The following is a 6,027-nucleotide window of genomic DNA, read 5'->3' as shown; positions in this document are numbered from 1 at the left end:
CTTTAAAATTTCATTCTTTGTCTTTGCAATATATAGCTCATGGGAAAATAGCTTAAAAACTATTGTGGTATTGAATATGTAACTTATGTATCTTATTTCTTATAAGTTGCTTGTTGAGCGGTAACCATGTTTCTGGGGACGCCATCAACTATTACACCTTTGTTGAATATCATGTGAGTTGCTATGCATGTTCATCTTGTCTGAAGTAAGGGTGATTTATCATGATCAAATGGTTTGAGTATGCATATTGTTAGAGAAGAACATTGGGCCGCTAACTAAAGCCATGAACCATGGTGGAAGTTTCAGTTTGGACATCAATCCTCAATCTCTTATGAGAATATTATCTGTTGTTGAATGCTTATGCATTAAAGAGGAGTCCATTATCTGTTTTCTATGTTGTCCGGTATGGATGTCTAAGTTGAGAATAATCAAAAGCGAGAAATCCAATGCGAACCTTCTCCTTAGACCTTTGTACAGGCGGCATAGAGGTACCCCTTTGTGACACTTGGTTGAAACATATGTTATGCAATGATAATCCATGTAAATCCAAGCTAATTAGGACAAGGTGCGAGCAGTAATGGTAATCTATGCATGAGGTTTGCAACTTATAGGATGTCGTATGCATAACACATATGCTTTATTACTACCGTTGACAAAATTGTTTCTATGTTTTCAAAATAAAAGCTCTAGCACAAAAATATTAATCCATGCTTCCCTCTGCGAAGGGCCATTCTTCTACTTTATGTTGAGTCAGTTTACCTATTTCTTTCTATCTTAGAAGCAAACACTTGTGTTAACTGTGTGCATTGATTCTTACATACTTGCTTATCTGCATTCATCATATTACTTTGTGTTGACAATTATCCATGAGATATACATGTTGAAGTTGAAAGCAACCGTTGAAACTTATATCTTCCTTTGTGTTGCTTCAAAGCTTTCTACTAAGAATCTATTACTTTATGAGTTAACTCCTATGCAAGTCTTATTGATGCTTGTCTTGAAAGTACTATTCATGAAAAGTCTTTGTTATATGATTCAGTTGTTTACTCCTTGTCTTTACCATTGTTTTGAATCACTGCATTCATCTCATATGCTTTACAATAGTATTGATCAAGATTATGATAGCATGTCACTTCAGAAATTATCTTTGTTATAATTTACCTACTCGAGGGCGAGTAGGAACTAAGCTTGGGGATGCTTGATACGTCTCAAACGTATCTATAATTTCTTATGTTCCATGCTACTTTCATGATGATACTCACATGTTTTATACACACTTTATGTCATTTATATGCATTTTCCGGCACTAACCTATTGACGAGATGCCGAAGAGCCAGTTGATGTTTTCTGCTGTTTTTGGTTTCAGAAATCCTACAAAGGAAATATTCTCGAAATTGGACGAAATCAACGCCCAGGGTCTTATTTTTCCACGGAGCTTCCAGAAGACCGAAGGGGATACGAAGTGGGGCCACGAGGTGGCAGCAAACTAAGGCGGCGCGGCCAAGGAGGGGCCCGCGCCGCCCTAGTGTGTGGGCCCCTCATGACGCATCCAACCCTACCCTTCCGCCTACTTAAAGCTCACGTCGCGAAAACCTCTGTACCGAGAGCCACGATACTAGAAACCTTACTGAGACGCCGCCGCCGCCAATCCCATCTCGGGGGATTCAGGAGATCGCCTCCAGCACCCTGCCGGAGATGGGAATCATCTCCCGGAGGACTCTTCATCACCATGATCGCCTCCGGACTGATGTGTGAGTAGTTCATCCTTGGACTATGGGTCCATAGCAGTAGCTAGATGGTTGTCTTCTCCTAATTGTGCTATCATGTTAGATCTTGTGAGCTGCCTATCATGATCAAGATCATCTATTTGTAATGCTACATGTTGTGTTTGTTGGGATCCGATGAATATGGAATACTATGTCAAGTTGATTATCAATCTATCATATATGTGTTGTTTATGTTCTTGCATGCTCTCCGTTGCTAGTAGAGGCTCTGGCCAAGTTGATACTTGTAACTCCAAGAGGGAGTATTTATGCTCGATAGTGGGTTCATGCCTCCATTGAATCTGGGACAGTGACTGAAAGTTCTAAGGTTGTGGATGTGCTGTTGCCACTAGGGATAAAACATCGATGCTTTGTCTAAGGATATTTGTATTGATTACATTACGCATAATACTTAATGCAATTGTCTGTTGTTTGCAACTTAATACTGGAAGGGGTGCGGATGCTAACCCGAAGGTGGACTTTTTAGGCATAGATGCATGCTGGATAGCGGTCTATGTACTTTGTCGTAATGCCCTGATTAAATCTCATAGTAGTCATCGTGATATGTATGTGCATTGTTATGCCCTCTCTATTTGTCAATTGCTCAACTGTAATTTGTTCACCCAACATGCTATTTCTTATTGGAGAGACACCACTAGTGAACTGTGGACCCCGGTCCATTCTTTTACATCTGAAATACAATCTACTGCAATACTTGTTCTTTACTGTTCTTCGCAAACAAACATCATCTTCCACACTATACATTTAATCCTTTGTTTACAGCAAGCCGGTGAGATTGACAACCTCACTGTTACGTTGGGGCAAAGTACTTTGATTGTGTTGTGCAGGTTCCACGTTGGCGCCGGAATCCCTGGTGTTGCACCGCACTACACTCCGTCACCAACAACCTTCACGTGTTCCTTGACTCCTACTGGTTCGATAATCTTGGTTTCTTACTGAGGAAAAACTTGCTGTTGTACGCATCACACCTTCCTCTTGGGGTTCCCAACGGACGTGTGCTTCACGCGTATCATATGTCTTCATTGAAATGGCCGGAGTGTCGAGTTTTGGAAGGCCCCGCCGATGAACTCCAACGGATGATATGCCATGCGATTACCGGATCGGATGGGATTTGATTGCGCTCAACCATGTTTTTTGTGATTGTTTGGTTTCAGAGAGAGCGATGTGGAGCTTTGCATTCCGTTGCCGTCGTGGGACGGGTCTTTGGTTCCACAAGTCAGTCGCGGAGAATGACAGTGAAGCCAAGATATGAGGACTAGTAATGGTGGTTTGAGTCCTGGTGGCGATGAGGTTTTGGCTTGGTGATCCGTGACTTGGAACAACGACATCGACAAGTGGGGGCAACAACACAGGAGAAATTCAGAGTCTCAACTTGCAGGGTGAAAATCCAAGGTCTAGTCTTAATTGATTGTGCCTGTCAATGGACTTGTTGAGGCATTGTTTTGTGAGTGCGGACTCTCTCCAGGGTGAAAACCTATGATCTATGATCAGGGTGATGATAGCGTTTGTGCATTGTTCCCTTCTTGGAGGTGTCGCTTTTGGAGAAGATAGATTTCTGGTGATGTCCTGTTGGTGTTTGGTTCGCTGTTACAAGGAACATATCACTGCAGTGGGACTTTTTCTGTAATTCTTTTTTTTTTAGTTGTGTGCATCTGTATTGCCATTAGGGCACCACATTGTTGCAGATATTGGATGTAATGAGTATCTCCACGATATTAATATATTCCCCCTATGAAAAAAGAACTTTAAGAAATGAATTCAGATGTGGCCTAATTTTCTTTTCTTTTTCTAAAAAGATTTGTAAATTTGTAATCTCAGCCAGGTGGAAAAAGTAGTACGGAAACGAAATGTCAGACCGACGTCCATCGATCGGATGATCAGTCACGTATGTCGGCCCATGCTCACAGCTATAGCATTGATCTACCTCGTTCAGCAACGGCAAGCTTCCACGCGAGCGACAAGGCGTGCCAAGTTGCGCTTAAAGTACACCCAGGTACGTGCACTCGTCATGGCCATGCGGAATAGATCGATCATATGATGCGATTGCGATGCATGCGACCATACAAACGACATGCAAAGTGCAGCGAAGCGACGTCGCAACAAACAAAAGATGCTAAAGAATATTATTCTCTTTGATCTGATGAGGCTGCGGCATCTATGTTTCTTCTTGACCGCATAGCTTCCAGCAACCATGTCTGCAGGTAGTACCGTGCTATGATTAGCGAGAGAACCCTGCAGCTTTTTCATAAAACTTTTTTCGTTGGTTAAATTACGAAGCAATCCAATGATTCGCGAATTTTTTTTAGTTGCAATCCATGTGCAAGTAGTAAAATTTCGGTTGCAATCACATACCCAACTCATGAAAAATGGACACGAGGGTGAGGAGAAAAAACACGATCCCCTAGTAGTGCTGAAAAATGGGTATTGTTCGAATGCACTAATTTTAAAATTTAACATATGATCTTTGATGGGCTAGGATCTAATTATCTTCCAAACCATCCAATCAGCAATGGGTTCTCGAACTCTATACTTTTATTTAAAAAATATTTATATTAAATCTGCAAAAAGGTATATGCCATCAGTACAACCTCTAAAGAGAAGTGACTACCGGTGGCCTCCCTCGCCCCATATATCATCCTGGCATCAACATGCGAGGAAGACCAATATCTTTGGTATGTTCGTCTGCGAGGTGAATGGTCCTTAGCTAGGGTTGGGTTTGCAGCTAGCCGTGAGGAAATGGTAGCAAGTGTGATGTTTTCGAGCAATTCTCTCTTGCCTCAGTTCTGTCTCGGTGACACACATCTTGCGTTGTCGAGGTGCTCGTGAGGACTAGGTAGACAACTAGGAGGGTGTGGCCGACGTGCGTTGCTCATTGGAGTTGCGGCGTGGGCATAGACCGTGGGCTTCATGTGACCCGACAACAACTTCTTCTCCTCATCATTGGTTCCCTGGACCATAGTCTCGATGAATTCCTGTACGTAGGAAACAATGCCAAGCTAGCTTTGGGACCAAAGGGAAAGCGGTGGCGTGCCATCCATCTTGGTGATGCAAGAAGGCAGATCCCCGAGGACTTGATTCTATATAGTTTTTGTGTATTACTAAAGTTGCACAATGAATGTTCGTTGTTCCGAAAGGAAAAAGAGTCCAAACCGAATCAAAACAAAACTCGGTGTGTTACATTATAAATAGCCCCTCCATCTTATTACAAGCAATCTACTCCCTCGGTCTATAAAAAGATGTCTTAGATTTTTCTAAAGTTTAATATATTATATACTTTTAAAAGTAGATCATATTAGTTAGGATAACATTTTATAAAAGTAGACGTCATGCAGTGAGCCATGCGACGCAAGGCGGAGATGAACCTCGACACGGCTGGTACGAAACAACCATCCAAGTCTTTTACTTCCTTTTCAGATTCACGTATTTCTTCTAATTTGAGCACTCTTGGGGTCTCATTGGGTAACACGCCTGATGAGATCAAGGTTTCGGCTAATGTGTTGAGACAAACGGAACTTGACCGTTTAACGGTTGTTCCGAACGTCTCCACTGGGCTTGAAACTCCCGTGATAGACGAAGATGAAGAGGATGACATCCTAGATGGTCAGCTTCTCTCGGCTATCATTGGTAATATCTCAGAAGTCGACTTAGAACACTCGGAGCTTAGTTCAGTCTATGATCTAAAAGCTTCAGCATGAGGTTCTCGGTCTTCAGCAGGGAAGAAGTATCGTAGATATAGCAAGAGTTCTAAATCTAAAATAGTTTCTCAATGAATGGCATGTTTTGGAATAGCAGAGGTCTTGGTGACTTGGCTAGGCATTCTCATATTGCCGACGGTTGTAGAAACTATGATTTAGATTTTATTGCAATATCAGAGACGGGTAGGCGGAATTTCTTACAAAGTTTCCTCGACCGTTTATCAGGCGGGATTAACTTTCAGTGGTTTTCCCGCCCGCCTCGTGGTAGGTCTGGTGGCATTTTAGTTGGCGTCCAAATAGACACCATGACTGTTCTAGCTAGTTCCGATGGAGAGTATCACATTAAACTCGACATTCAGAATAAAGCTGATGGTTTTATGTGGAGTCTGGTCGCCGTGTATGGTGCCGCCCAGGACGCTTTTAAGGCTGACTTTTTACGTGAGTTGGTTAATCTTACTAAAGATAATCCCTACCCGATTTTGATCGGTGGAGATTTTAATTTACTAAGATTTCCTCATGAAAAAAGTAAAGGTCTTTTTGATGGACAT

Source organism: Lolium perenne, chromosome 7 (genome assembly GCF_019359855.2).
Source record: "Lolium perenne isolate Kyuss_39 chromosome 7, Kyuss_2.0, whole genome shotgun sequence".
NCBI classification, from domain to species: Eukaryota; Viridiplantae; Streptophyta; class Magnoliopsida; order Poales; family Poaceae; genus Lolium; species Lolium perenne.
The sequence above is the reverse complement of the archived record's forward strand: the minus strand, read 5'-3'. Positions refer to the sequence as shown.